Raw genomic sequence first — 21781 nt, forward strand, 5'->3', positions numbered from 1 at the left:
TCACAACATGACTGCTATAATTATCCAGACATCACACCATTGTTCTAAGCATGAAGAAAGGGACAGGGGCAGAGAAAAGTAGTTCTTTCCTTTTATCAGTGAAGGAAAAACTTTCATTTTTCATTAGCCAGACCTGTGTCACTTGCCTACAGATACCCGCAAAGGAGTCTGGGGAAATTAGCCTCTAAAGTGCAGAAAGATGAGGATAAGGGAACTAGGAATGGTAATGGAGTTGTAATGCAGGGTGTCTGCCAAAAAGTCAAAGGCAAAGAAGACTTAAAATTAGCACCAGGCAAAAGCAGATTATCAGGTTTTATCATTGTTTTAAATAAGAGTCTTTTGTTCTCATTATAGTTATTAAAGCTTATCAGTTAGGGATACTGTACTTGAATTAGTGATTTGTGAACTTAATCAAATTATGTTTCAGAATAAGGGCTCAAGCTTAATTGATATATTCATAAAACAGTTGATATAAAACCTTGTTTATATTTAAATAAAATTAACCTTTGGAAAAAAGCATAAATAGAATTTGTTTACAAACTTAAATGGAAAAAGGAACATGGATTTTTTTAGGACTAGAGTTTTAATACCAACTCTGATACTTACTAGATGTGTGACTTTGGGCATTTTACTTGTCTGAATCATATGTCCTAATCTATAAATGGGAAATAATAGTATCTTGCAGGGTTATGGTGAGGCTTAGATAGGCTTTATTTATTATTTTATTTTATTTTATTTTATTTTATTTTATTTTATTTTATTTTATTTATTTCATGAGAGAGAGCACATGAGTGGGGGAGAGGGGCAGAGGGAGAGAGAGAATCTTAAGCAAACTCCATGCTCAACATGGAGCTCAACATGGGGTCAGATCCCTGAGACATGGGATCCCTGGGACATGGGATCTCTAGGACACTGGGATCATGACTTGAGCTGAAATCAGGAGTCAGATGCTCAAGTGACTGAGCCACCCAGACACCCCAATAGGTTTTAAAATGTAGTAATTGTTAGGGACCCAGCAGGAAACAATTCAGTCCAAATGAAGAGACTATTTAAAAAGATGTGGGCATAGTTATGGGAATAAATGAGATGATGAAGCATACAGAAACAGCTTAGTAAGAAACTCTTTGGAGAGAAATTAGTGTTTCTGGACTGCAACTGTGAAGGAGTGGCCCAGTGAAATAGAGATACAGCTACTGCCAGAGAGCAAGTGGTATAGCAAAAAGGAAGCAGGAAAGAATGCCAGTCTCTCTCTTCTCAAACATTCCGGTTTCATGTTGATATCTTCCATTGGCCAAACCCAACAGGAAACTAGGTGGCAAGGTGTTGGAACATGGTGATGAGTCTGCGTGGCTCAGCTTCTGAGGACTTCGAGCTAGGCATAGAAGGATACAGACTGAATCTCAAGGAGACAAATGGAGAATAATCAGCACACAATTGTTATTAGTCATAAATAAGATTCTCAGAGAACCCTCTCCGCAAACATTTTTTCAACTGAGAGTAAAAACAGGCTTTGCAAACGTAAGCATCCAAGTTTTTAAGAATCATCTTTCACAGCACTTTGGCTGAAAGGTTCCTACTGGCACTCATGAAAGATTTCCTGAGGTCTTGGCAGACTTTGCAAGCCAAGACCTAGAATAATTGGAGAGTACGCCCTATGAACTTCCTTTGGGCATCCCCAGGTCTCTCATCATTTTGTGGCTTCCTGTGTCAGGATCAGTCTTGCTAGGCCTGGTTAGTCACTTGCTGACTGTTACTTTCAAGGAAGCCAGCCAGGCTTCAGCAAAAGGTGACTACCTCATAACATATCAACCTCACAGCAACAGGAAGTCCTACTAACTTCTCCCCATAAGTTCAGAGTCTTTGTGGACTTCAGACTGCAGTAACTTTTCCTCTTTCCAACTTTGCCATCCCTATCCTTTCCTCCTAAACCTGAATTAACCAACCCAGAGATAAAATGATAAAAGAGGACAGTGGTAGAGACACCTATTTTCTTCCGTAATTTTAGATAGATATTATAACTAGTATCACAGTCTTCAGTGTTCACTCTGGATATTAACAAACAAAAGCCTCATTTCTGAATTTCTAGAAACTAAGAGTTTGAGAAATTGAGAGTACTGATAATAAAACTAGCAGTCACTGAATGCAAACTGATGCAGGCACTCTGGAAAACAGTATGGAGGTTCCTCAAAAAATTAAAAATTGAGCTACCTATGACCCAGCAATTGCATTGCTAGATATTTATCCAAAGGATACAAAAATGCTGAATAAAAGGGGTACATGCACCCCAATGTTGTAGCAGCTCTATTAACAATAGCCAAATTATGGAAAGAGCCCAAATGTCCATTGACTGATGAATGAATAAAGAAGATATGGTATAAATATTACTTGGTGACTAAAAAGAATGAAATCTTGCCATTTGCAACAATGTGGACGGAACTACAGTGTATTATAAGTTTTGAAATAAGAGAAAGACAAATTTCATATGATTTCACTCATAATGTGGAATTAAACAAAACGGATGAACATAGGGGAAGTGAAGGAAAAATACGATAAAAAACAGGGAGGCAAACCATAAGAGACTCTTAAATACAGAGAACAAACTGAGGGTTACTGGAGTGGAGGTAGGTGGAGGGATGGGTTAAATGGGTGATGGGCATTAAGGAGGGCATTTGGTGGCATGAGCACTAGGTGTTATATGTAAGTGATGAATCACTGGGTTCTACTCCTGAAACCAGTACTACGTGGTATGTTAATGAACTTGAATTTAAATTATTAAATTAAAAAAAATACGTTACTTAGGAAAAAAAAATTAGCAGTCATTATTTCAGTGGAGAGAAACAAATTAACTCTAGAAAAGTTAGTGAGAAGCAAGCATGAATACTTTTGTAAGTACCATATACAACTAAACAATACAGGTAACTGAAATAGACCAACTTCTGACATGACAGAATGGGGAGCTCTGTTGAACCATCCCCCAGTGAAACTAGTGAAAATTATATATATATACAAAAAATAGTCCTTTAAAGGACCGCCTGAAGGCAAATAGCAAATGAAGAAAGGTATATTCAAGAAAATCTATGAAAATTTGGTAGGATCAATTAAAGTCTGTATTTGAACCAAGAGCACTTCCTTCCTGCCTCTTACCAACTCAGTGGGGCATAGACTCAACTGCAGACTGCTACAACCAAGAACATAGGGCTCACTTTATCCTCCAGATCCGAACTGGAGGATTTCTTTTTGTTTTTGCTTGTTTGTTTGTTTGTTTGTTTTTTCAATTAAGAGCAAGATTTCTGCTTTTCTAATCTTGCCCCTAGCTTACCTGTCTCAGGTGAGTGTGGTCAGGAGGTCAGAACTTCCTTCTTCTGCCTAAGCCTTACTTGTGGAATAGAGGTTCTACTTTGGGTATGGTGCTTTGGGAATCGTGGGGCCCTGGTGTCACTCAGAAGCTTGTCATTGGCCCTACCCCAGGAGACCTAGTTCAGAAATTTTGCCTGTGGGTGGAGGGGGGGAACCAGTCATGAAGCAGATAGCTACTTATCTCTTCCTGAAAGAATTGATTTCATTTGTAATAGAGTAGTGAAGTTTAAACCTAAGGGTGACTTTCAAGAACTGTATAGGTTGTGAGGTGTCTCTCTGGCTCAGCAAGTAGAACAGGTGACTCATGATCTCAGGATTGTGAGTTTGAGCCACATGTTGGGCACAGAGATGGCTTAAAAACAACAATAACAATACAACAGTATAAGTTGTGACAAAAGGTAATTGGAGGGGATTTAGTATAGTCAAGACTGTAAGCCAGCTAGTTTGTATGAATGAACTTGGGAATAAGAGTTGGGAGGAGTCCTCCTGGGTTTGGCACAGAGATCAAACACTGAACTCAGAAACTATTCTTTCCAAGGAGCTACAATATGATTGAATCAGTTTGTAGAATAATTCTGCTGTTTTTTTTTCCTTTATTTCCAGCTTTATTGAGTTTTAATTGATAAATGAAATTCTATATATTTATGCCATGTAAGGTGGTGATTTGACATACATATACAGTGTGAAATGATTACCATAATCAAGTTAATTAATACATCTATCACCTTATATACTTACTTAATTAGGTGAGAATGTTTATTAAGATGTACTCTCCTTACAAATTCCAAGTATACAATGCAGTATTATTAGCTGTAGTCACCATGCTGTACAATACATCCTCAAAACCTATTCATCTTATAAGTTTGTATCCTTTGATTAACATTTCCCTATTTCCTTATTCTCACCTACTTGCAACACCCGCCCTCCCCACCCCTGCTGCCAACAGCCCCTGGCAACCACCATTGTAGTCTCTGATTTTATGAGTTTGGCCTTCTTAATTTTTTTATTTTTTTATTTTTTAAAAGATTTTATTTTAAAGTAATCTCTACACCCAACATGGGGCTCAAACTCACAACCCTGAGATCAAGAGTCATACACTCCACTGGTTGACCCAGGCAGGTGCCTCAAGTTTGATTTTTTTAAAATTATCTAAGTGAAATTATACAGTATTTGTCTTTCTCTTCTGGTTTATTTCACTTAGCATAATATCTTCCAGGTTCATCATGTCAAAAATGGCAGGATTTCCTTCTTTTTGATGGATGAATAATACTCCTTTTTCTTTTCTTTTTCATCTGTGTGTGTACCACATTTTCTTGATCCATTCATCCATTGACAGAGACTAGTTGTTTCCATATCTGCGTTATTGTAAGTAAGACTGCAGTGAACATGGGAGTGCAGATATCTTGCAATATACTGATGCAATATTATAACCATTGCAATACTGATGGTTTCCTTTGGATATTTACTTAGAGGTACGATTGCTGGATGTTATAGTAGTTCTATTTTCAATTTTTTGAGGAACCTCCATACTGTTTTCCATTATGGATATACCAATTTACATTCCCACCAAGAGCATACAAAGGTTACTTTTCTTCACATCCTTGCCAACACTTGTTATTTCTTCTTTTTGGATAATGGCCATGCTAACAGGTGTGAGGTGATATCTCATTGTGGTTTTGATTTGAATTTCTCTGATGATTAGTGATGTTGAGCATCTTTTCATGTGTTTGCCTCTTAAGCATCTTTTTTTGTGTACCTATCTTCTCAGGTCTTTTCTTCATTTTTAAATCAGATTATTAATTTTTTTGCTACTAAGTTGGATGAGTTCCTTCTCTTTTTGGTTATTGATCAAATATCAGCTAGATGGTTTGCAAATATTTTCTCCCACTTTGTAAGATGCCTTTTAATTTATCTTTTCATTATTTTCTATACAGAAGATTTTTAGTTTGATATAGCCCCAGTATTTATTTTTGCTTTTCTTGCCTTTGTTTTTGGTATCATATCCAAAAAATCACTGCCAGGACTGATGTTAGGAAGCTTTTTACCTATGTTTTCTTCAAGTGGTTTTAAGGTTTCAGGTCTTACAGTTAAGCCTTTAATCCATTTTGAAATTATTGTGAATGGTGTAAGTTTGTGGTCCATTTCATTCTTTTGCATGTGGATATCCAGTTTTGCCAAAATCATTTATTGAAGTGACTGTCTTTCATTGTGTGTTCTTGGCACCCTTGTCAAAGGTTAGATGAAGTATATGCATGGGTTTATATTCTGTTCTATTGGTTTATAAGTCTGTTTTTATGCCGTCGCTATACTGTTTTGATCATTATAGCTTGGTAATGGAGTTTGAAATCAAGAAGTGTGATGCCTCCTGCTTTGTTCTTCTTTCTCAGGATGGATTTGGCTATTCAGGATCTTTTGTGGTTTCAGACAAATTTTAGGACTGTTTTTTTTAATTTCTAGAAAATGTGAGGGCGCTATTGAAAACATTAGGGCAATACTCCAGGAATTATTAGAATTTAGCACCTGGATGTGGTCAGGAAAATGTGGAAGAGAATCTTACTTGTACCACTGTCATTCCGAGTAACTATAGGCTGTGCCACCCTAATCACAGAACATCAGAGGCTTAATATTGTATGTGTGTGCCTATGTGTATGTTTGGGAGGGAGGGTAATAACAGCAAACCTGAGGCAGGGAACTAATTCCCAGAGTTGCTACAATGAGGTGTCTACACTGTTTAGTTCCCATTAAAACACTACAAGGCATGAAAAGGAACAGGTAAGTATGACCCATATACTGGATAAAAAGTAGGCAACTGAAAATGCCTGTGAAAATGACCAGATGTCAGATTGAACAGAAAAATATTTAAAATGTTTAAATATTTAAAGTACCCATTACAACTATGCTCAAAGAACTGAAGGAAACCATGACTAATGTAAAGGGAGGTATAATGACAATGTTATATCAAATAATATAAGGAAAGAGATATAAATTTTCTTAAAAAAGAAATGGAAACTTTGTAGTTCAAAAGTGAAATAACAGAGATAAAAAAATTCACTGGAAAGGCCTAACTGTAGATTTGAACTGGCAGAAGAAATAATTAGTAGACTTCAGTATAAATTCATAGAGAGTGTATAAGCTGATGAACAGAGAGAAAAAAAGAAGGAAGAAAAATTAACAGAGCCTGAGAAAAGTATGGGACACCATACGTAAGTGTACCAAAGTGTGTATAATAGTAGTAATATCACCAGAAGGAAGAAGAAAGAGGAAGAAAAATAAGAAATAATAACTGAAGAATCCCTAAATTTGTTGAAAATCAATAACCTACACATCCAGGAACTCAATGAATTTCAGTAGGATAGATGAAAAGAGACCCATAATCGGCACATCATAGTAAATATGGTGAAAGTCAAAGGAAAGGAGAAAATCTTGTAGGCAGAAAGAGGAAAATGACATGTCACTTATCAGAGAACCTCAATAAGATTAAGAGCTGACTTCCCAGCAGAAATAGTGGAGGCCAGAAGGTTATGGGGTACCATATTCCATGTGTTTAGAGAAAAATACAAGCCTGCTTGGTTAAACCAGCTCTCTGGGAGCTATTCCCACATAGCCCCCTGAGTGGTGTGCCATGTCTTTCTCTTATCACTCACTGTTTTGTGAGTATAAGAAGTATCTTTAAAGTATATACATCTCTCTATGCTTTTATTTTGTGTCCATACCTGACTGATCACCAGAAAAACTCATTTTAAGTAATATAATTATTCCTTATAATATAACACCATATACAAAATTTAACTCAAACCAGATCAAAGACCTAAATGTAAGAGCAAAAATTGGAAAACTGTTAGAAAAAAACATAGGGGTAAAATCTTCATGACCTTGTATTTGGGAAAGGTTTCTATGACATGGCACCAAAATCACAAACAACAGAGGAAAAAAAATAGATAAGTTGCGAATTGGCAAATCGTATATCTGATAAGGGTCTTGTATCTAGAGTATAGAAAGAACTCTTACTACTCAGTAGTAAAAAATTAAATAACCCAATGAAAGATTGACCAAAGGATTTGAATAGACATTTTTCTAAGGAAGATAGAAAGTGGCCAATAATCATATGGAAAGATGCTAAACATTATTATTCATTGGGGAAATGCAAATGAAAACTTAAATGAAATGCTACATCACACAGACTAGTGTGGCTCTAGTAAAAAAAGACAGACAATAACAAGTGTTAACAAATATGTGACAGTTTCTCAGAAAGTTAAACATAGAGTTATGTCATCCAGCAGCATTATTCATCACAGCTAAAAAGTGGGAACAATCCAAATGTTCGTCAACTGACAAATTGATAAATTATTTTATATTCAGAGAATGGAATAGTATTTAGCCCTAAAAAGTAATGATGTACTGATATAAGCTGCAACCTGGATGAATCTTGAAAACTTATGCTGAGGGAAATAAGCCAGACATAAAAGAACAAATATGCTAGGACTCTATTTATATGAGTTAATTAGAGCAGTCAAATTCATGAAGAAATGTAGAATAGTTGGGGGAGAAGGTAGGGAAGTTACAGTTTAATGGGGTATAGAGTTTCATTTGGGGGTGATGAAAAAGTTCTGATGATAGATAAAGATTGCAAAATAATGTGAATGAACTTAATTCCACAGAATGGTACACTTAAAAAGGGTTGAGATGGTAAACTTTATGTATATCTTACCACAACTCAACACAAAGTGAGGAAACATTTTCTGATAGAATTTTCATTGTGGGAGAGACTAAAGAGACACCTGTGGTGGTAATATATCTATATTTTGCTTTAACTGGTGAAATATTCATTCTAAGTAGACTGTGAAAAGATGACTAGTTATCTCCTATCCTTAGAGCAGTTGCTAAAAATGCTATGCAAAGAGAGATAGTCAGAAACATAATAGATAAATTGAAATGAATACCCAAAAATGTTTACATAACCCAAAAGAAGTCAGTAAAGGGAAAACAGAGTAACAAAAAACAGATAAATGAACAAAAAGAAATAATAAAGTGGCAGACCTGAATGCAAACATATCACTAATCACGTTAAATGCAAATGGCCTAAACACATCAATAGAAAATACAGACATGGTCAGAATGGATAAGAAAAAAAAAAAAACAAAAACATGAACCAAATTTATGCTATCACAAAGCAATCATTGCAAATATAATGACATAGATTGAAAGTAAAAAAGATAAAACATAATACCTGAAAACATTAATCAATAGAAAGCTACAGTGGCTATGTGAATAGCTCACATAGATTTCATAGCTAAAAAGTACCAGGGATAAAAAATGATCATTTATCATAATGATAAAAGAGACACATTATCAATAATTCATACAGTCTTAAATCTGTATCCACCTAATAACAGTGCTTTATATTACATATGACAAAAGTGAAAGCAATTACACAGTTATATTGCAGATGAAAAAACTCTCACAGTAATAGTTGAATGAATAGAAAGAAAATAAACAAAGGTGTAGAATAATTGAACATCACCATCAAACAGTGGGACTTAATTTTAACTTCTGGAACACTCATCCAAACAACAGTAGTAATACTTCTTTCCATATGTACATGGTTACTAAGGAAAAACCAGATATCAGAAAGATAGTAAGCAAGAAACAAATAGGAAAATTTCCAGACATTTATAATTTAAACACATTTCTAAATAGTCCATGCATCAAATTGGGAATTTTAAGATAAATTAGAAAATATTTTGAAATGAAGGAAAATAAAAATGCATAACAAGATTTGTGGGACAGAGTTAAAGTACTTAGGAGGAAATTTATAACATTAGATGCTTACATTAAAAAAGATTAAAGTCTCAAATCAATAGTCTAAGCTTCTGCTTTAAACTAGAAAAGGGAAAATAAACCCAAAAGAAGGAGAAGAAAATAAGATAAGAATAGAAATAAAAGAAATTTAAAAAATAAATAGAAATTATAATCAATGAAAACACAAGCTGGTTCTTTGAAAAGATTAATAAAATTGAGAAACCTCTAGCAAGACTGAGAAGGAAAAGGCTGACTATAAAATGATGGACAAATCTATGAGATTAGATGAAATGCCAATTCTGTGACAACCACAAACTACCAAAACTCACCCAAGATAGAATAGATACCCTGAACAGTACTATAACTATTAAGAAGCTGAAATCATAGGAACAAACAAACAAAAACAAAAACAATCTTTCTGAAAAAGAAATCTCCATGCTTACATGGCTTAACTGGTGAATGTGCTAAATGTTTAAAGGAGACTTAACAGTAATTCTACACAATTTATTTCAGAAAATAAAAGAGAGGGAAATATATCACAATTAATTTTATGAGACAATGTTCTGAAACCAAGTCAAATATGGGAAAAAACCAAACCGAAATATTTCACAGATCAATAGCTCTCAAGAACATAGACACAAAGTCCCCAGTAAAATATTAATACGTTGAATCCAACCATCCAGAAAATGAAAGTGACACTAAAGAAAAATGGGATTTATCCAAGAAATGCAAGGCTGGTTCAATATTTGAGAGTTAATCAACTTAATCTACCTTATTAACAATTTCACAAAGAAAAATCCACATAATTGTGTCACTTGATCCTTACGTAGTATTTGATAAAATTCAACATCCATTTTTGATAAAAATTCTTTGCAAGCTGGAAATAGAGAACTTTTCATAAAAGACAACTGCAAAGAATCTGCAGCTAATATTGTACTTGCTGGTGATAGAATGTTTCCTATGATTTTTTTTTTTTTTGGTACAAAAAAGGTAGTTTTATTAAAGTACAGGGACAGGACCCCTGGACAGAAAGAGCTGCACTGGGATTGTGAGGAGTGATTGGTTTTATATTTTTAAGTTGGGAGGGGTAGAGATAAAGGAAGTTTCCAAAAAGATTTTCATATGTTAAAGAAGACTTATAGTATAGCTGACTATTGTCAAGTTAAGGTTTTTGTTGTTGTTGTTGTTTTCCCTCTAGGAAGGCATTGAGATAGTTGGGAGTTCCTGGAGGAATGTCATACTCTGCCTGTCTCAAGTATTTGTCAATGGGCTGCAAGTTGTAAGGAGATTTAATTTTATCCACATTTTCTTTTGCTTTTGTTCTCCACGTCAGTCCCCTCTGAACAATTTTGACTCTTAAATCTTTAAGGTTGTTGAGAGTGGAAAGTCTTATCTTCTCTAACTTCTTCCTGCTGAGTAGGGGCATGGAGTTTTCCCTACCTATGGCTCAACATTGGTCAGTTGGGGAATTTTTATATATAGGAGTTACCAAATGCAGGGAAGGAGTCTAGGCACCAGGCAGGGAGACACTGGAAAAGAAAACAAATAAGGTTAATATTATTATTATTCCTCATAATATTATGAGGAAAATAAAGCCCAATAAAAAAAAAAAAAGCCTTTCATCATTGACCAAAATTTTCCTCCACTCCAGGAGTTTAACCAATCACTAAAGAAGAGAGACAGAGACAGACAGAGAGGGAGAGAGAGAGACAGATCGATCATATAAAAAGCACCAATTGGAGTATTTATATCTTTTAACAATCCTGTTACATTTTTGTGATAATCTGGAATATATACACAACATTCTGTTTTTATGATAGCACATGTTCCACCTTGTGCAGCAGTTAAAATATCTAATGCCATTTTATTTTATAAAAACTGCATTAAGCATTTGTGTTACTTTAGTATTTAATAGGGGAGTGCTATTTTGAGTGTAATTTAGGTCTTTGAGTGTGTACTTATTAAGAGCTTCCATGTGCCAAGTGACGTGCTCTAGTCCTTCATTGTCATTTGAAGAGAAGTTTGAGGTCTTCCACAGATTCACGGCAACGAGAAGGCATGTTAGCAGTCACACTATATTCCAAGTTTGCACTGAGGGTCGCAGTCCAGATGAGAAGACTCAGGCTGAATGTTGGGCACCAAAATAATGTGATTTGATGTGGCTTAGGGTCTGGAAATGAACCGTCAAGAAAGAATTGTTGAGATATTTTTGGTGCAAAAAGAATGGCTTTATTAAAGTACAGGAACAGGACCCATGGGAAGAAAGAGCTGCACTTAAATGTTTCCTATGACTGGTAAAAGGCAGAAATGTCCACTTTCATTATTATTATTGAACATCATCCTGGCAGTCCTAGCCATTTCACTAAGTCAGGCAAAAGAAATTAAAGATGTTTGGGGTGGAAAGGAAGAAATAAACTGTCCCTGTTTGTAGGCAACATTATTTCCAACATAAATAATTTCCAGGAATTTGTTTTTAAAATTTTAGGACAAATGTATGAGTCAAGCAAGGTCACTGAACACAACTTCATAAGGTCAGTACACAAAACAATCATTGTGCATGTTGCCAATGAACTATTAGATACCAATTTTTTTTTAAACTTAAAGAAGTTTCTGACAAAAAGGGGAAATGCCTATGAATAAATCTAACCAAACTGTGTAGTATTTATATGCTAAAAACAAAAATGCTGACCAAAAAAAATCAGAGAAAATTTAAATAATAGAGAGATATGCCTTACTTATGGATTGAAATACTCAATGTAAGAAAATTGTCAATTGTTCCTAAATGTATGTATAGATATAACACAGTTATCAAAATTACAGGGGGATATTTTGTAGATATAGACTAGATTATAAAATTTATATGGAAAGACAAAGGGAATAGAGTAGCTAAAACAATTTTGAAAAAGAAGAATAAATTTAGAGAATTTATATTACCTGAATTCTAGACTTACTATGAAGCTACAGCAATCAAGACAGTGTGGTATTGGCAAAAGAAGAGACAAAAAGAACGGGATAGAGAATACAGAAATAGACCCATAGAAATAAAACCATTTGATTTTTGGCAAAAGTACAAAAATTATTAAATAGGGAAAGAACAGTTGTATCGACAAATAGCGTTGGAAAAATTGGATGTTCATATCCCAAAAAAAACCCCAAAAAACAAAAAAACACCAAAAACCTTTCCAAAAGAAAACAACTAAATTTCACACTTTATACCAATATTCATGCAAATAGATCAGCTCTACATGTAAAGCCAAAAACTATAAAACTTGTAGAAGAAATATAGAAGCAAATCCTCATGATGTGGCATTTAGCAAAGTGTTCTTAATCATAATGTCAAAAGCATGCTTGATAAAAGAAAAAATATAACTTGGATTAATAAACAGCCTTTATTTGGGCAACGCTTTGGTGAGTTTGAGCATGAGACTGTCCAGAGGCCACAGATGGGGGCCATCACTTGGAAGAGGGCAAGAGAACTTGTAAGGGTTGGCAGGTAGGAGAGGTGAGGTCATTTAGCAGCCCGACAGGAGGATTCTCTAGGTCAGAGAGTTCTGAAGAGTTTCAGCACTTTAGGGTCTTTATCTTGTCTGTGGCTAATACATGTATGTAATTGTATGGGGTAGCAAAGCAGGCAAGCTATACATGGCTAAAAAATCTGCTTATTTGGGGTAAGTTTAGAACAGTTGGTTGTGTGAAAATTTGAGTTTGACACTGGTGGGATTTTGAGCTAATGAGTCACAGTCTGCTGTTAAGAAGTAAACAGCATAGAAGACAATGCACAGAGGCCATCTCTGGGTATATAACAACTGGGTAATGGGTAGTGGCTAGAAGAAATTTGAGCACATAGTAGAAAAATCTAGATTGCCTTGAGGAGACAGTTGGTCGAAAAGGCAATTCTGGTAAAGATTCAGAAGGAAAAGAGGAACACATTATTGGAAACTGAAGGAATTTTATATATAACTGGAGGAATTGTTATATAGTGGTATAAAACTTGGCTGCATTGTGCTCTACAGTTGTGGAGAAAACAGAAATTGTAAATGATGTAATTGAATATGTTGCAGAAGAGTTTCCAAGCAAAGTACTGAAGATTCAGGCTGGTATTTTCTTTCTGCTTAGTATAATGCTAGAGGAAAGAGATAAATTAAGGAAGAAGCTGTGAGGAAAAAGGAGCCAGCACTTGATTTTGGAAGTTCTTGGTCTATCCAGATTGCAAAGGATGCTAACATTAGGAAATTCACTATCAAGAAAGTGTGTTCTGGAGAGAGAAGACCGAGTATATGGCTTGATTAACTTGCTGAAACAATTAGGGTGTAACTCATGGATCCACTCAATCATCTGGGTAGAAGGCAGGAGTGATGGGGTTATCCAGGAAATATCTAATACTGTAGACCCTGTGACATACATGAGAGACCCACATGTCTTTTGAGAATCTTATATCAGCAGGAACACTGCTAACTTGGACTGAAAGGGACAGAAACAGGACATAATGAGAGAAAGCTGTTGGGCTTCCAAAATTACTCAAGCAGGAAATTGCAACTGCAAACATATGCTACCCTTCAGGAAAAAGTAATAATGATTCCAAGGGTAGAGCCACTGCAGGTTGGTTGTACAGAAGCCTATGGAGTCTTAGTGGGCAGAGCATTAAGACAGGGTATTATTCACAGCCCTTAAAACTTAACAGAATTTTTCATTATGTATTTCAAACTTACCTGGGACTAGTGACCCCTTTATTCCTTGCAATGACTCTCTTACTCCCTTAGGGAATGGGAATGTCTATCCTATGTCTAATGTTTATGCCTATCCCACCATTTTATTTTATTTTATTTTATTTTATTTTATTTTATTTTAATTAATTTTATTATTTTATAAGTCTATTTATTTATCTTGGGGGGAGAGAGAGCCTCATATGTGTGAGGACGGGCAGAGAGAGAGAGCAAGAGAGAATCTCAAGCAGGCCCCACGCTGTAGCACAGAGCCCAGGTCAGGCCTTGATCTCATGAACTGTGAGATCATGAGCTGAAATCAAGAGTCAGAGACTTAACCAGCTTAGCCACCCAGGTTCCCCCCCCCCCACCATTGTATTTTAAAATACAATCAACTTCTTCTCTTGTTTTACATGTCCACAGAAAGAAATTTTGTCCCAGGATGGATCATATTCAGAATGTAACTCATACTTGATGTAGATGATGAGATTTGGAACTTTTGAGCTGATGATATTTAGATGAGGTTTGGGACTTAGAATTGATGCTATAATGAGTTGAGACTTTGGAGGATGTTGGGATAGAGTGAATATATTTTACATGTGAGACAGATGTGAATTTTAGGGGGCAGAGAACGGGTTGTATTGGGTTGAATGCTGCTGCTCTCCAAAAAATATATCCACATTCTAGTCCCTAGAATCTGTGAATGTGATCTTACTTGGAAAAAGAGATTTTCAGATGTAATTAAGTTAAGGATTTGAAGATGAAATCATCCACATTATGTGAATGGGCTCTAAATCCAGTGTCAAGGGTCCCTTTTATAAGAGACACACAGAAGAGAGACATGATCAAAGGTGAGGAGAAGGGCATGGAAAGAGGGAGGCAGAGATTGGAGTTATGTAGCCACAAGCTAAGGGATTCTTGGAGCCATTAGAAGTTGGAAGAGACCAAGAAGTTTTCTCCCTTAGAGCTTTCAGAGAGAACAACACCTTGATTTTGGACTTCTAGCCCCCAGAACAGTGAAATAACTAATTTCTGTTGTTTTGCTACAGAGTTTGTACTAATTTGTCATGGAAGCCCTAGGAAACACATATATGGTTTTAGGTTTAGAGCTCTGTCAAGGGAATCATGCTAGCATTACAGAATAGTCCTGATGTACATTTAGTTTCTTTGGGTAGGTGTGGGATCCTGGGATTCTTGGTTCTGGAATGATTAGGACATGAAAAATACAGCCCTTAGTTTACATAGATCTCTTCATAGACCCCATACAGAACAAACTCTTAGGAAAAGCTTAAGATTCTATGTCACATACAATTATGCATCTTATTGGGCAACATACAATACTTCTGAAAGAGGTATCTTGTTACCAGACTTCCAATTTGGGGTGGGATTGTTTCTAGAGTACAGGAATACCTGGAGATAGCATCAGATTCCACAGGTAAAGGGCTCAGTCCCACAAGATGCCTTCCACTTTAGACGCCATTTGCAAGCCCACGTTGTTACCTGTACTTCCAAACAACCGCTATAAATCAGAGGTTCCCATAACCCATTCCTTGGGTTTTGATGATTTTCTAGAACAGTTCACAGAAGTCAGAAAAACATTTTACTTACCTGATTACTAATTTATTACAAAAGATATTAAAGTATATGAATCAACAACCAGATGAAGAGATACATGGGTGAGTCCTGAGCAAAGGAGCTTCTGTCTTGGAGCTTGGCTCCTGGCATTGATGGCATGTGGACTCATTCTGGCTCCCAAACTTGGAAACTCTCTGAATTCCCTTCTTTTAGGTTTTTATGGAGGCTTCGTTACATGGTCATGATTGATAACTCATTGGCTGTTCGTGATTGATTCAGCCTTTAGCCCTTCCACCTCTGCAGAAATCAGGGGGGAACTAAAAGTCCCACCCCTCTGGTCATAATTGGTTCCCTTGGCAACAGTTCCAGTCTTAGGTGCTCCAGAAGTCACCTTTATTAACATGAATTGTGGTAGAATAGGAGTTTGTGTGAATAACAAGATACCTTTTTCAGCTTTATGGCTCTGAAGCAATTTCAGGGCCTGAGAATAAGAGACCAAATATTATAACAAAAGATGCTCCCATTACTCTTACAGCTCAGGGAATTCCAGGGTTTTGGGAACTGTGAGCAAGGAACTGTGAATGAAGACCAAATATATATGAGAAATACATTTTGGCCATCTGAATGATCAAATATATATATTTTTTATAAATCACAATATCACAGTTGGCTATGAGATTTTGTTTGTTTCTCTGTTTTGAGAGAGCTAAGTATTCAATTATGTTGATTTTAACTTTAGAGTCTTTCTGTGTCTAAGAACAAAAACAAAAAATCCCTAGATGCTAGCTGAAAAATCTCAATCAAAAATCTAAATAAGTATTGCAAAATAATTCCTAATATTTGAATTTTCTGTTTTAACCTAGATTTTAGATGCCACTGACTATAACCTTCATGTTAATTAATTTCAATCAAATGGAGATTATGATTTTAGCAAGAAATGTCAGAAAGAATAAGATAAGAAAAATATGTCAACTCTCACTATTCACGTTGCAGCCTTTAGCTCCAAAATAATAGAATGAAAGGCTATCTAAATTTATTCATAGAAAACAATTACTTCCCATATCTGATTCATTACCATATAGCCATGTTAAGTCATGGTAGATTCATTTCCTTTATTTGCTTTCTCTGAAGGCATTTTTTTTTCACTTTACTGTTTACTGCTTGTCCAATATTTTGTTTTTTCTACTATTCTTTGTTCAAACTGCAAAAATCTGAAATAGAAATATAATATAGAAGTATAGGCATCAGCTAACATTTTCTATGGCATATGGTACTTCAGATGCCATATGTACCAGTGTTTAGTGATTCTGGCAAAGAGGCATAGAATGGTGAAGTCCAACTGCCAGGATTGCTGAAAACAAATATGTAAATGCTCCAGGGCTTTTGTTATTCATAACATACCTCTAACACAGCACATACAATATGCTGTTCATTCTGTAACTAGTATAACTAATAAACCACATTTTCCTCTCTAATTTTTTAAGGCTTCTCCAAGTTTGTGTGGTCTTCTGCCTCTAACCTTGAACCCCATTATTGAACTCTGCCTTTCATGAAGCTCATATTAATGAAAGAAGCCTTGGGAGAGTGCATCCGTCCTTTTCAAGGGCATTTATTTATTTTTCAAATTAAAATCCAAAGTCTTCTGCGGCTTCTTCTGTGGAACAAAGAAAATGCACTGGGCATGTTCTCTAGACAGTCATTAGGAGAAAGCAGCTAACACCAGGAAAGGCAAATTTGGGCAGAAGAACAGGAAAAGTTTCTTTACTGTGAGGCTGTTTCATGATCTTCCCAACAGTGACATTCTCTACAGGATGTAATGTGAGAGGAGGTCTGTGGATATAATTATTTTGAAAAAGGGATATAGCAATAATTTTAATAATTTTTAAGCTGCTACATGCATTCAAGTCCATGTAAGATGATCACAATTTAGAGAATAAAAGCTGACCTTGTTTTGTTTTGTTGGTTTATTTCTGCTGATTTAGACATAGCTAATGGGAGGCACACCTAATCTCCTTTTTTTCTGTTTCATAGATAGGCAATCCACACAAAGTGGAAAGAATAGCAGACTAGCAGCTAGAATCCTTAGAGGTCATTACTTTCCATTTGTCATTAGACAAGCTGTTTAACCTCTTTGAGCCTGTTTCCATATGTACGATGAGGATAATATCTTCCCTGGGGATATTAGTGTGAGGATAATATGATATAATCTTTGTGGAAGTGCACTTATCTAGTATTATTATTATTAAAAAGAAAACATCTGTAGATTTGCTAGTAGTTTAGAGGCCTAAGGAGGCTTGTACTACTTACCACTGCGTGTTTTTCTATGGACACAAAACCTAGAAGGAAATTGGAGATAGAAAGTTGTGAACATGCCAGTAAGATGGGAAGCAATGCAAATGACTTTTGCTGGGTTTACTTTTTTGGGTTGAATCAAGTGAAATTGCCATTTTTATAGGTCAAAGTGGTCTTAATATAGGAAATTTCACTTGGTTCTTCCTGTTTTGATAGATTCCCGATGATAGCAAATGTGCATAAACACACACACGCACACACACACACACCCACACCCTGGCACCCTTTCCTTTCAAGCAGTAACTAATAACTAGAAGAGCTATCTGATTTCCATTTCTGCTTAATATCTTCTTCCCTTTCTATCACCCCCTCCCCAATTAGGCATCAATTTTTCAAAAGTGTATTTATTTATTTTCAGAGAGAGAGAATGCACGTGAGCACAAGCAGGGAAAGAGCAGAGAGAGAATCTCAAGCAGGTGCTGCACTGCCAGCACGGAGCCCGATGTGGGGCTTGAACTCATGAACCATAAGATTATGACCTGAGTGGAAAACAAAAGTCAGACACTTAACCAACTGAGCCACCAGGTGCCCCAGCACCAAATTATTTTGATTGTAACTCTGAACTGTCTTGCAAATGTGAACCTCTCATTTCTACTGCCACGCCTCAGTCCAGGTCTTCATTCCTTGTTTAGATTACTGAAATCTTTCTATTCAGTATTCAACCTAGCAATTCTCTGTGGCAGCAGCAATGGTAATTTGAGGGCATATGGAAGGTGCGTGAGAATGACATGCAGGATCAGGAAACTGTCTCTAGATTTAGTCTGAGATTCAAGATATAATTATGATGAGATGTTAAGGACCTTAACAGAAGGTGGGAGGAGAAACAGAATGCTGAGGAGTGGGTGCTAAGAGCTCTTCAAGAGGAAGATAAGATCAGGAATCAGGAAGCTCTAGGACAAGGTAACAAAATCTGTGTTAGAACCCAAATTGCCCGTTCTGTAATCTCATTGTCAGCCATTGGGATTGGGGGATAAACCTCTTCTTACTTCTAGGTAAAGATCGGAAGGATTGTTTCTCCAGAAAATTTGAGAACTTGATTTTTCTACTGGAAAAATAGATGGAGTTATGTTAAAGAGGACCCTATGGAAAAATTCTCAAATGGGGCTCGAGGTCCCTGGAATGCTAACATGTAATAATAACTTTTCTTTCTCATGGGTCTACAGTTAAGACCGGTAAATTCTATTTTTGTTAAACAACATGGATCAAAGTTGCTGAGCTCCTTTTTTGAAATGTTCCATCACTGAATTGAAAGAAAAATGAATAAAATTCCCTTTTTCAAAGCTCCTTTTGTTAGGAGTTATACTCGATTAGTATTTTGATATGTATATATCCAGATATAAGATAAGGAAAGACTTCTCTTTGCTTTCCACACAAAACAAAGAGAAATTACAATTGAGTTTTATTACAGGAGAAATAGTTCCAAATTTCAGCCTTGAAAAAATAATAAAAAATACTAAGTATAAGAGCACTTTCTCTCCTTCCAGATAGGGCATATTGGACAAACATGCAGAGAATCAGCAATTAGCAATCCCTCTATCATTGGGCCCTGATTACTGAGAAAATAATGTTAATTCTGGAACCATTAACAGCTAAAAAGTTTTATCTTCAGAGATGCCTGGCTTAGAAAAGAAAGCATCTTCAAGTTCAACAGCAACTGTGACAAATAGTCATCATGATTTTATTATTGGCCTAGGACTTGTTAGAGATATATGCTCTTCTAGACAAGTCCTTCAGTTAGAAAATAAAGGTATGAGTGGTGATGAAAACTTTCAAAATAATTTGTCTCTGATCATCCAAGGGAACCAATATAATGCAGACATACTCCAGGGAATGGTGTCATCTACCATTGATGATAACAATTCTCAAGTGAGACTAGATCATGATGCCTGCTTAGATCTCAGGTAAAAAAGACAGACTTCAAAAGAAGTACAAAGTAACCTCATGAAGTTTTAATAAATACATTTTGAAAAATTCAGAAAGGACAGAGACAAATGCTTCATAATAAAGTAGAGCTCCTGAGTAGAGCACCTAGGACAGACATGTTAATCAATGGATCAATTAGTTAATCAATTCAATACCCTAGAACCAGAATCTATAAGAGACACTGAAGATGGAATATAAATATGACACAGTCTCAACTCTTAAGGAGTTTGTAGTCTAATAGAAGAGGAAGAAGAGAAAGACCAAAGACTATAATGTGACCCATTATAGCCTAGGTAAGAGGTAGAGAGTGATTCTGCCTGGGTGGTCAGAGAAGGATTCCCAGAAGGAGAATTATCTGAGCTTGGTCTTCAGAGATAAATAGTAGCCTGCCACAAAGGGAGGGAAGACATTACAGTCAGAGGGAACAGCATGTAGCAGAGTTAGAAAGCCTGGAAGAGTTACACTGGAAAGAGCAAGAAATAAAATGTTGGGATTTATAGAAAATATGGATTATAGAAAAGAAAAACTAGGGAGATGAAGAAAAAAATAGAGATTTGGAAATTTGGAAAATATAGTAATTAGATTTTATTAGTAATTTTTAAAGTGAGGAAATTATCAATGGCACAGTTTTTGTGCTCCCTCAGCTAATAGGTACAAAGCATAAATTGGCTTAAAATTGGGATAAATTGGGCATGCTCCCCAATGACAACAGGTAGTCATATATCTGTAATTCTGATTTTCCCCCACCTTCTTTATCCCTTCACTCCTTTCATCTCCTGACCCTCACTTGACTAAATATCTCTGTGGTTAATTTATATGGCATTCTGGCATGGTTAATCAGCTGGGAGTTTGGGAGCATCTAATTTTATCACAGACTGCTATGCATGATTCCATGAGTTATACCAGGGACCTTTCTTGGATGCCCCTACATTGTTGATCATGCCCTTACCTCGGACTGATTTTGCCCATTCTTGAAATGACCTAAGTAAGGAAATATGCAGGTGAATTCTGGTCAAGAAAAAAAATTAACAGGAGGGGCAATGGTATCATTTTTCCATCATATGCAGAGGGAAATGAGTGGGGTAAAACTTTTGACTACCTACTGGAAAAATAGAAGCTGATCAGTATTCTTGTATTTTATTTATTTATTTATTTTTAATGTTTATTCATTTTTAAGAGACAGAGGGAGACAGAGCACAAGGGAGGAGGGACAGAGAGAGAGGAAGAGAGAGAGGAAGACACAAATCTGAAGTAGGTGCCAGGCTCTGAGCAGTCAGCACAGAGCCTGACATGGGACTCGAACCCACGGACCGCAAGATCATGACCTGAGCTGAAGTCGGACACTTAAGTTATTGAGCCACCCAGGTGCCCCAATATTCTTGTATTTTAAAACATACTTTCTGTTTTCACTATGACTGTAGTGGATCACTTTCTACGACATGCAAAAGTGATGCTGGAAAATACATTTTAAATAGAGATAAATACCATAGTAAGGAGGTAGTATTTTAGCATTATTCCATCAACATAATGTATTTTCTAAGTAAATAATTATTGATCATTATAATAGCTCAGGTAAAAATGTTGCCATTAAAGAATTAAGAAAATATTTCTATATATCCATTTATGTCTATATATTTTCTAGAATATTGACATATATGTGCACATGTGTGCACACACACACACATGCACAAATGCACACAAACATACACAATGTAGTTTAGGAAAGCGTCAAGCCCCTTTCCGACAAATTTGCCAGCAGAATAAACAATCTTGAATATAATGAAAAGCTTGCCAAGTCCTGTCAGAAAACTCTTGTGGTTCAATGCAATTCTCGGATAGTGAAGAACCACTAAAATAACCCCTTCACTCAGACTCCTGTGATTCGCTGCAGGGAGCCTTCCTTGCAGTTGTCACTGAAAAAGCAATCAAATTTAACATATAGATACAGGGAGTGGAAGCATGTGAGTGTGCGTTATGTTCTTGTGCATGTATGTGTTATGTATGTATACAGAAGAACAGCTGAGGTCTTTGCTCTAGTACAATGTATATGAATAAAAAATGTAGATGAATAA

The 21781-nt window shown here is 35.9% G+C and overlaps 1 long non-coding RNA gene across 3 annotated transcripts; it reads right to left on the reverse strand.

Moving 5' to 3' along the window:
- Positions 1 to 802: 802 nt before the first annotated feature.
- LOC122238007 lies at positions 803 to 15738 on the reverse strand. 3 transcript variants are annotated; one of them, XR_006216923.1, is made up of 5 exons: positions 15468 to 15738; positions 11115 to 11326; positions 10646 to 10685; positions 3320 to 3491; positions 803 to 1372 (listed from the first exon to the last, which is right to left on the reverse strand). It is a non-coding gene; the product is annotated as an uncharacterized LOC122238007 (long non-coding RNA). The 3 variants fall into 3 exon arrangements; XR_006216922.1 differs by lacking the exon at positions 3320 to 3491; XR_006216921.1 differs by lacking the exons at positions 803 to 1372; positions 3320 to 3491; positions 10646 to 10685 and having other exon boundaries at positions 11051 to 11326.
- Positions 15739 to 21781: the final 6043 nt, after the last annotated feature.

Source organism: Panthera tigris, chromosome B1, assembly GCF_018350195.1.
Source record: "Panthera tigris isolate Pti1 chromosome B1, P.tigris_Pti1_mat1.1, whole genome shotgun sequence".
Classification (NCBI taxonomy): Eukaryota; Metazoa; Chordata; class Mammalia; order Carnivora; family Felidae; genus Panthera; species Panthera tigris.